The sequence below is a fragment of the Arachis ipaensis genome, chromosome B07 (assembly GCF_000816755.2).
Source record: "Arachis ipaensis cultivar K30076 chromosome B07, Araip1.1, whole genome shotgun sequence".
Lineage (NCBI taxonomy): Eukaryota > Viridiplantae > Streptophyta > Magnoliopsida > Fabales > Fabaceae > Arachis > Arachis ipaensis.
In genome coordinates, this window is record NC_029791.2 from 12471226 (window position 1) to 12482692 (window position 11467).

General features: G+C 34.4%; 1 long non-coding RNA gene across 3 annotated transcripts; it reads right to left on the reverse strand.

The window, feature by feature from the left end:
• LOC107610042 lies at nucleotides 5609–8356 on the reverse strand. Of its 3 annotated transcripts, none has more exons than XR_002351147.1 (9): nucleotides 8315–8356; nucleotides 7959–8061; nucleotides 7769–7802; nucleotides 7569–7655; nucleotides 7288–7410; nucleotides 7099–7207; nucleotides 6724–6850; nucleotides 6387–6637; nucleotides 5609–6085 (listed from the first exon to the last, which is right to left on the reverse strand). It is a non-coding gene; the product is annotated as an uncharacterized LOC107610042 (long non-coding RNA). The 3 variants fall into 3 exon arrangements; XR_002351146.1 differs by adding an exon at nucleotides 6935–7034 and having other exon boundaries at nucleotides 7569–7802; XR_002351145.1 differs by having other exon boundaries at nucleotides 7569–7802.

Here is an 11467-nt window from a genome sequence, read left to right on the forward strand (position 1 = left end):
TTAATATTTTTAATAGTGAATTATTTTTGAATTTATAAATTTTAATAATATTATTGTAAAAAAAAGTAACTACATTAATTTTAATTATTTTAATTAATTAATTAAGAGATATCACAATTGGGACTAAAATTAGTTTATCCTAATGGAGAAGGGCGAGATGCTTTGAGTTCTTATTTATTGTTTATGACGCAAAAGTTGATGTAGAGTTACTTTTTATGACAAGTGGGCCATCACTCCAAGAAATATACTGAGTACCGTCGGATTCATCAAATAAATCTGCAGGTAAAAAGGTTACCGTCTGATTTACCATTGCCCTTGAGTTGACGGTATAAACGTCGCCGAAAAGTCGGAAATTGCTTATCGGCAGATTTTTTTCGTCCGACACTAATTATTGGCGAATTTTTCGTTGATTTTTTCAATGGATTTGGCGAGATTGTGTTGATGTCCGACGGTAACTTTGGCGCTATTTAACGTGTTTAGGCGCCAAGTTACCGTCAAATTTATTCGACGGTAATATTTTTATTATTTTTTTTATTTTTGGCACAATTAAGCCACAATTAGTAGACTCTTGTTAACAAAATTTTTGGCAGAAATTTAAAGTTAGCAAAAATCAACAAATTATTTTATTAAAAAATAAATGGTCTGAATACAATAAAATGTCACAAATGTAGAATACAATAAAGTAGACAAACAAAAATGCACAAAAGTATAAAACCCTAACACCTACAGATCTCGGTAATCTTCATCATTGTCGTCGGCATCGTGGTCCCCTTCTGAGGCGGCGGAGTAGGTGCTGCCGTCGGTGCCCCACCAGCAGCGTTGCCATTGGAACTAGCAGTACCGCTGCCTCCAGTGCACATCTACTGGCTGTACTCCTTCATCTGCTGTCGCAACCAATTAATCAAGCTACTCCAGCTTCTCCGTCAGGTCCGAACTGACGACAACGCGTGCAAGAAGCTTTCAATACCTCTGCTCAGACTGCTCTGCTTGCTGGCGAAGCTCCTGTGTTAGCTTCTACACCTTCTCTCTCTAGTCGACAACTTCCTAGGGATCAGCAGGAGTGGTGGCAGAGGCAGTGGCAGAGGAAGCCGCCAACACAGAAGAGCAGAGGCCACTGGCGAAGAACGACTCCAACCCAAAGCGGCGATTCTTATGGGGTTCAAAGTGTAATACCCTTACTATCAGAATGTCACGCTTCTAGCTGAGCCACTCTGATAGTAAGGGTGTTACATTATGGTATCAGAGCAGTCTTTCCTGAAGAGCTTGAGGAAATGGACTGACTAGGATTCATGGCATTCTCTGAGAGATCCCTCATGCTGGTGGTGGTGATGCTGAGGGTCGTTTCCTGATGTGATGATTTGATTGTTGATTTGATTATGTGTTGGGCCGAAGGCCGTGATTGTGTTTGGACTGGAGGCCGTAATTGGTTGGATCAGTAGTAAGTTTTGGTTAAAATGGTTCCTTAGTAAGCGGTGAAATGTATGAAATGTTATTTTGCGTGAAATTTTTATAAAAAAATATGAGCTTTAGATTTGGATAGTGAACTAATGACCACTGTGATTGAAAATAGTTTTACTTAAAACATCTTCTTATGACAATTCTTAAAAACCCTCTACTAAGAACCAGCGAGGATGATGTTCTCACCCCCTACAGACTTCCCTGAGGACAAGGAAGCTGATGAAGTTTTTGCTAAGTCCTTAGCTGTACTGTTTCTGTTTGTATATATATTAGTCATAGTTTTCCCTCGCCTTTGTTATTATAATTTTGTAAGAGAGATAGGAGTTGTATAGTTTGTATGTATATAATATGTATAAGTTACTTGTGTAAGAAGTTTTGTATATATGTATATGCATGATAGTAGTAAAAATTTAAAAGTATTTCCAGTTTTTCCAAGAAAACAGCGATACGGTTTCAAGTTAAATGCTCATATCTTATTATTAAATATATGAAAGTCGTCGTAATATTCTCGCTATCAGAGTGGCACAACTAGAAGCGTGATATTCTGATAGTAAGGGTGTTACACAAAGGCAGTCTCGCGCCAAACCCTATCAGGATCTAACACTGAAGTCTCAGATCCGGCTTCGTCGTCCCCACTAGGCGGCTGAGATTGCTGGGTCGCAACCTCCAACCTCTGTGTGTACTCCTCCTACGTCACATACGTTAGTTGTGATTAGGATAATAGTTAAATAATTGACTTTAAACCAAATAAAGTTAAAACTTAGGATTAATTTAAACTCACATAATGGGTCGCAGATCGCTCGTCAGTAAATCTCTCCTTGTTTGCCTTCAAAGTATGGGTATACTTAAAGGTCTCCGTCAGTGTCGCCTTACGATCCAATGACTTAGATTACAAATTAATATATCAACCAATAAAATAAACAATCAAATTAAACAATGACAGACAAATATATATGAACCAAAATACAGGAAATCAAAAAGTATGTTAAATCATCATCCTTGTTTATTATTATGATAATCTAAAATTCAACAACTAAGATCATCATCATATAATTCCCAAACTACTGACGATATATGGTTATAATAAATATCATCATCAAACTCAATAAATATTTCAAACGCTTAACATACTTATAGATAGATATACATAATATTGCTCACGATCTCACATTAACAACACCATATAACACCTAATAGATTAATGATATCTGAAATTAAACAAGTTAGAAGAAGATTAAACTACTAGAAATTAAAATTAAAAGAAGTAGATGAAGTAAGAAAAAGAACAATAAGAAGCTTTGAGTGACAAATACCCTTTATCTTTGGTCCTAGATATGAAGTATTGTTTTCTTTCTTGACTATTATTCTATTCTTCATCATCATCACCCCATCATTATCACAAAATTCAGTTAAATAATAGCAAACTTTGGTAAATGAATTCAGGTTAGGAAGTTGGGAAGCTATAATACAAATGCTAAATGTTTTGGGTAAAATACTTTCCTATTACAATTCCAAAGACACCAACCATCCTACATGCTTACAATCTAGTTTAACCATTCTAAATTAAAACAAATCAATATTTTTACATATTATAAACTAGTCAAGCCGTATCAGAATTAGTTCAACTATGAACCCATTTTGTATATTATTCAAACATTCTCTCATCATCAACCACACAAATCAACCAATTAAACTAACGAAATAGTTCTATCTCAGCTCAGCTCAGCTCAGTTCAGTTCATATAGGACTATATAAATATATATCAACAGAGCAAGGCTAACACCAAAGATCATATTCAAAATAAGAATGCTTATAAATCACTTACATGCTTATAAAATAAATGAAATTAAAAAAATAATTCAAGTAACTACTAAAACATTAAACAATGCCAAAATTTTTACTAGTCTGCTCTTCGTCTTTATAAAGGTCGCCGACTCACCCGTATATCTCGACGACCTGGGTGAAGTCCTGTTAGTGATGTTTGTTAGACGGTGACGCTTGAACCCCTTATTATCTCTAAAATAGGTCTCCAGTTCCTTCTTGATGTTTGGACGGATCCATGATGTTAGGTAGTCTTTTCCCTAACGAACGTCGCTAATCATCGGCTGAAGTCATTTAGCTGCTCGATAGTCGTAGATCTTTCTGATCATGAGATTTTGTTCTGCATCCCATATAAATTTCAACTGCACAAAGTGATTCACCAAGATTAGTTAGTCGGAATAAAATACAGTTCAAATACAGTTAATTAATTTAAACCAAATTGGGTTTTTACCGTCCATTTCTGAAACCATCACTCTTTGGTCTCAGTCGAGATCTGCGTGTAAGTCGACCACGGGTGTTCGTACATGGACTTAATGACCTCGGTGATCTCCTGTGTGCAAGTATTGGAGTTTGAGTAAACTTGTCACACAATAATAAACACATAGAAACACGAAAACTTAAAATAAACAAACTTAAGATTAAAAAATTAAACTCATGACTGCATGCCATCAGGCCAAATCCTCAGCCAGATGACAGGCGGTGGTGGAGGGATATTCTGCTGGGAGCACTGAAGGAATCACCCACCGCGGGCTCTGTCGACATTGTCGCTACATCTGCAGGGGGGCGTAGCAGAAGGAGGCACCCAGTTCGGGTTTAGGACCATGATGAATTGCTAGTCTACTGGACCCGCCTGTGACGTCACAGAGGTCAACGGGGTAGAGGGTGATGACTGGGTAGCCTTAGGGAATTCGATGGAAGCCTGCCCTTTACCACGACCACATGATCCACTCGACCTACCTCTGCTACCTGTTGTAATGTCTGTACAACAAATACATTAATAATATAATAAACACCAATAAATAATAACATAAGAATAAACTCAAGAAATAACAAATAATTCTAAAAGTGTTTTAGTTTAGTAAATTAACCAAAAAAAAAAAAAAAAAAATCACATAGTATTTTAATTTCAAAATAATTAAATTAGAATGAATAAATGTTTTGGTTAGTTTAGCAAACTAACAAGTGTTTATAGAGCAATAAAACACTAATTAGTAATTACAGAGGAGAAAATTTTTTTCATTAAAACCAAAATGAATATATACATATATAATATAACAGTATGTGTCAAAAGCTAACACATGTACATTAGTTTATATTAGTTCTATTGTAAATGCTATAAATATCTATCATAATACTAACTTAACAAAATCAAATAGCCCAAAAGCTATGGATAACAAAATAATTCAACAAATAACCCAAAACACCTAAAATAAGAATTTTAAAGAGGAACATATTCATGTCACAATTAACACAGATATCTATCAACCCTAAACATAATTCTAAGATTTTTAAAAATATAATTTTAATTTTTTAATTTCACTGAAAATCTTATAAAATTTTCGACAAAGTCTTCCCTTACACTACAAGAAACATCGTTAAAATCGACGGCCAAATCGACGGCTAAGCCGTCGATAATATTAAATATCGACGGCAAAATGGACGGCGGAGGTGGTCGCTATTAAGCTTGTCGATTTTTAAAAATTTTAATAAAATCGACGGTTTGCTTTGCCGTCGATAATAATGTAATAAAATCGACAGCGTTTTTGTCTATAATATGAGTTTTAAAATTCTACACTCTAACTAAAATCGACAATGTTGCCGTCGATATTATTATATAAAATCGACGCCATTTCTGTCGATATTTGATTCAATTAAAATCGACAACAGTTTCGTCTATAATATGCTTAATAAAATCGACAACATTGCCGTCGATATTTGATTCAATAAAATCGACACAGTTGCCGTCGATTTATTAATTTAGATACCGACAAATTCTTTGTCTGTATCTTGTTTGTTTTTGTCTATTTTAAATTTAAAAAGCGACAACTTTTCCGTCGATTTTAATAATTATATGTTTTAATTATTTTTTTTATTTGAAAAATAGTAAACAATTAATGCAAATAAACTTTTAAATATATAAATAAAATTTATACAGAATATTAGATAACAAGACAAATAAACTTTTAAATATATAAATAAAATTTATACAGAATATTAGATAACAAGACAAATAAACTTTTAAATATAAAAAAAATTATACTGAATATTAGATAATGAGTTTACAAACTTATCAAAATAATAAATAATCCTCTAACATAAAGACTCAAGATAAGATAAATAACTAAACTTAGACTTATATTCGTTTAAATTGCAATCCCCTAATAATCCAAAATATTCAAAGTAAAGTAATTAAATAAGATTTTCGGTTGCCTTTGCTTCCCTTATACTAGACCATATAATTCATATAAGATAGATGATAGGAGTGAATCTTGTGTATTTCTTAGCTATGGCCTATGGCCCTCAACACAAGGGATACAAATGTTTAACTACAGCTAGAAAAACAATACTCAGCACACATATTTTCTTTAATTTGATGAGACTAACTTCCCTTTCAAGACATGTTTTAGTGCTAAATATTCTGACAAGGTCATTGCTAGCTCTTATTCACCAAATCCTTCTCTCATTATTCTCTCTAATGGTGCTAAACCAGTCTTAGATCATCCCTGAAATGTCTCATCACCATTGGGCACCTTGTTTGGATCACAAATTCATCTTCAGACTTCAAATAGTCCATCGTTTGTAGAATCTGCACCAATTCAAAATGAGATCTTAAACACTAAAATTTCCCAAAAGCATCTACTTAATCGAGATTGAGTAGCCAACAACTCAAAATTGTCATCTTATGACAACAAGGTTGAAGAATAGAATAAAATTGTCATCTACTTAATTAAATATTCAAAGTAAAAAATACTCCTCAAAATAGCCACGGTTTTCTTCGGAACCAAAGCAGCAAGTATATCGAAAATTCAAAATCACTTCAGAAAGCAACAACAACAACAACAGATGAAACGAAAGAAAAAGAAAGAAAGGAAAGGAATGGCGCCAACCTTGCAAATGAAATCCAGGGAATGAAAGTGGCGGGATTAGAACAGAACTAGAAATGCTGAGATCATAGCCTAGATGCTGCCAGTACATTCAACAGAACGATCCACTCCTCCATTGGTCATTTCAGCAATTAAGTAACTAAGGCAACAGCTCTGTTCTTGCAACAGCAATTAAACTCAGAAAACGTACAAATATAAGCGCTCACGTTTGTCTAGCGCTGTTCTTGCTATGCCTTTTTCTTGCAGTTGCTCACCTAATTCCCAGAATCATTAAAGCAAGAAAATTAAAGACAGTATTCAAAGAAACTAAATTTCTATAGAATGGCCCATAACATAATACCTCTTATTTTAGACTCAATATCTAGTTCTAAGCTTTGCTTCCTGTGAATATGCCTCAGAACAGGCAAGGCTTTATAGAGTAAGTAGTGCAGTCGATGTAATTTGACACTGGAATTTACCTCTCGGTCCTGTTAAAACAAAGAAGATAGTTACACAAGGACATAAGGTAAGCAAGTTTCAAAAGTTTCCAAATTTCATCATATGCCATCTACCCTAAGCACTGGAACCTCCCGCAAGCAGGCTTTGCAATTGAAATTGCCTGAACAGAATGGACATGCATTCTCAACTTACTTCCGGGTTTTACCTGGGTACCTAATTTAAGACGATCAGTGAGAGGCTGGAAACTCTAAAGTAGTAAAGGTAAAAGGCTATTCACCTTATATCAAAATGGGAAGATTATCAATTCCTTCAAGATGGCTGCATATAACAGTTTTCAAGGTAAAAGGCTTTGGAAATGCATTCTTTGGCATTCCATCTTCGTTATCCTATTCAATTAAATAATTAATTAATTAAGTAATATAATAATAATAATCAACTCAATTTAATTAATTAATTATATTCTCACCTTCAACCATTTGTTAGCTACGCTTTTATATCCAGTGGCAAACACAATTGCATCAAATTCCTTCTCCGTGTTGTTTCCAAATATCACTTTGTTCTCAATTCTCATTATATGAGAAGGAATAACCTGTTATATATGTTTTGTTGGTATAAGAAATTACATAAATTAATTAAAAAAATAATATTCATTATATGAGAAGGGATAACCTGTTATATATGTTTTAATTTGTTGGTATAAGAAATTACATAAATGAATTAAAAAATATGAATGATTTAAAAACATACCTTGATTGCACCGTCTTTAATCTTGGCAATGGTTCCAACATCAAGAATTGGAGACCTACTAGCAGCTTCCTTCAGATAGAATGGTCCCTTATTTGGACGACGAATTCCAAATTGAGAGAGATCACCAAATTTAATGTTTGCTACAAAAGTGATCACACTTTTCACAATATTTACTGGCAAATATTTCAGCATGCGCATACCTTGATGGATTAGTTCTTTGGTGACCACATGAACCTACAATTACAAAATCAAAATCACTAATTAAATTTTTATTTTACAATTATTTTGTGAATTTTTACTGTTGAAATTCAACATTATGGAAATTAATAAATAAATAAATCTGTTAGAAAGACATATAGACAGAAGACTAGTTGTCAAGGCATTCATAACTGTAGTGTTTTCTGTTGCACTTTGAGCAAAAGACAACTCCACGCTTATCATTCCTCTGGCACTGATGATACATCAAACTTCCACCCTCCTTGCTTTTGCTACCCTGAGGAGGCAACATTGTAGTGAAAATAAAAGTTAAGCCTTCATCATTAACATAAAAAATAATGATCGTGAAGATTAATAAATGTGAATTTTCTAAAAAATTAAAAAGCCTTCATCATTAACATCATTGTTACAGCAACAGCAACAATAACACAACAGCAACAGCAACAAAGACACAACAAATTACAAAAAAAAATAACTAAGGCAATAACAACTAAACAAGACAGCAAAGGATAAGAGAACAGAGGACCTACCGAAATGACACAGTGAAGCAACAGGCAAGACGGCGCGACGGGAGGTGTACTAACCTTTTAACAGCAGCTTACATCTGTTCAGCTCCTCTTAAGTTAGTCACCTGCAAGCATTAAACAAAACAGCAGTCCAAATAAACATCAAGCTGGAGAATAATTAATCTGAAAAAGCTTGAATGGAGAGAGCATAATAATGGGGAAATAAATGCAGAAATATATGCCAAATGTTTAGAAGAATAAATAATTAAAAATTTTGGAGAACCAAGTGCGAAAACTAATTAACCATATCAGAGGTGATGTCATCTTCAGTAGTTCCGAAGGGGACAAGTGTGCTCTGAATGAGAAATTTGTCTTTGCATTGCATATCAAGTGGTTCTGTTCGCTGAGCTTGCATAGTAACTGCATCATCCAACACAATACATGTATATAACACAATTATGCATATACAAGGGTTGTAGAACTACAAGAAGAAAAGAATACCAGTAAAATCACATGTGTCCTTTGGCTTGATGATGCCTAAGTTAGGTCTAACACAATATTTCTTTGGAGACGTTGTTTTCACCTGCACATTGATTCGAAGTTGAGGTTTTTTACTTTTGCATATTCATTCAAGATTGGTTTAGAAAAGAAAGAAACGAAAGTACCTTGAAATCAACATACTGATCGGACTTGTTTACAATGTGAACCTGGCACGAGCTTTGTTTCTTTAATTCAACTACACCGCAAAGAAGAAAGAAAGAAAGAATGTGAATTAAGGAAGAGTAGATATACAGAAGAAGCTGTTGGTGAAGAAGATGAACTTACATAGAAATCTGAGTTCGGGTGGTTGGATTTGAAGAAGCTCGGTGGCCGGCATGGCTCTGGTGTTTCTACAAATGATAAGAACAAAAAAAAAGAGCGTCAAGACTGAATTGAATGAATGTATGTAGAATTGAGCATTGCAAATGACGGTAACCGTACGTGGAATGGAACCCTAAGAAAAGAGAGATGGAAGATGAAGAAGAATTGACGAGGATGGTGTGATGTGTGTGCAGAGAGAGAGAGAGAATGGGATTCATATGAATGAATTATGAAATGAGTGAGAATGATAGAGGAACGACGGCAGCGAAGAATTACGGCGGCGCAACCGTGAATTTGGGGTAGAATAAGGGAGAATTGTGTTTCTGGTGATTGGGGAATTTGGGGATGAAATGGGAAATTGGGTTTCTCAAAGTTGGAGGCGGGAAGAGGACGCGGGTAATTGTGTTTTTAGTGATAAAAATCGACGGTATATTTGTCGATTTTAATTTATAATAAAAGCAACATCTTAAACGTCTATTTTATATTTTAAATTTATACCGTTTATTTGATTTTAGAAAGCGATCTAGACCGTTTAAATTTATCGACGGTAAACGTTGTCGATATTTTAAATAATAAAATCGACGCCGTGTTCGTCGATTTTAAAATAAAAGTATTTTCTACCCTTCGTTCGTCGATAGTGTGACGATAATAGAATTAAGGTTAATTCACCATAAAAATATCGACGAATTGGCCGTCGATTTTAATCTTTTATTTATAATTATTTTTTTTGACAATATCGACAGCAAGCCGTCGAAAAATATCGACGGCAGAAATAGCCGTCGATTTTTGGCGTCGAAAAAAACGCTTTTTCTTGTAGTGTTAAATTCAGATTTCTCCACCCTTGAAGGATTTCATCTAAACCAAATATCCATCAACCTTTCTTAACTTATTAATTTTTTCAATCATTATAAAGGTAACATACAAACAACTCAATCATTATTAATACAGTAAAATATTTTTCAAACAATTTCAACAGCAGGAATCAGCAAACAGCTAAATAATTCAATATTTTTTAGCAATCTCAGAACCTAATCTAACCTATTCTAACCTATCCTAACCATCTAAATTAACTAAAACAAAAAATTAAACTAACTAGACTCTACTAACTAATTAATTAACTTGAATTAACAGAATTTGAAATAAATAGAGTTCAAACAAAAAATCTTGAATGCAGAACAAGAAAAAACGGAGAAGAGGGGTGGAGGTGCAGTGACGGCAAAAGCAGAAGTGGCAGGGGCGTTGCAGCAGCGACGACGTTTGCGGCAGTGGCGGCTGAGGAGGTTGACGAAGAGGAGAGATGAGAAGGTTAGAGAGAGTGTGGGAGGGTGAGAGATTAGAGAGAGAGAGAGAGAGATGGGTGAGAGGTTAGAGAAAGAGAGTGAATTCGAAATGAAGGGGGAGAGGGTTCATGGTTCCAATTTAGGGCAGAGTTACCGTCAGATTTACCGGCAGATATTTTTGACGGTAACGCAGTGCGGATCACCAAGATGCAGCGTTCCATTAAATGTGTCATCGTCGAATTCTTCTGCTGGTAATTCCGACGCTAAATTTGGTGCCTATTTGTTGTGGTTTTCTGCCAAAAGTTAATTACCGGCAGTTTTACCGTCAGAAGCAGCTATCCGCCGGTAATTATTTGGCATGACTAATTCCACATCAAACCCGTCACTAAATCCGACGGTAAAGTTGCGCTAATGTGAGCTGTTAAATCCGACGGTACTCAGTGCATTTCTTGTAGTGCATATATAGAGACTGAGATGAGTTTTCTACTGGAGATACATAGACACATACATAAATACACAAAGATACATAGACATAAAGATACATAAATTTTGTAATGTGTTTGGTAATAATGTACAAGACACACATGTATAAACCAAATGCCAATTTTACCCTCTGTGTCTTATTGGTAATTTAAAAATAATTAAGGATAAAAATGTCAAATTTTGTGTCCTGTGCATTATGTCTCCGTGTCTCAGTTTTAAGAAGAAACACTAAATACATGTATTTTGTGTATATTTGTGTACCACCATATCCATTCAAATATGTGTTTCAACAAACAAATAATGGACGTGTTCCACCGTGTCTAACAATTAGTGTCCATGTCTCAACAAACAAACACAACCTAAATTACCCCTTTATGACATGTCTTGTTATTATCGGATGAAATACATTAGCTTATCATGATTAAACTCTTAATCTAACCTAAATTTTGTTTACCTAATCAATTAACTATGTTATAATTTTGAGAAAGTATTGGGAGACAATGATATTGCTGTTCAATGAAAATAAAAAAGAGATTAAAATAATATAATAATT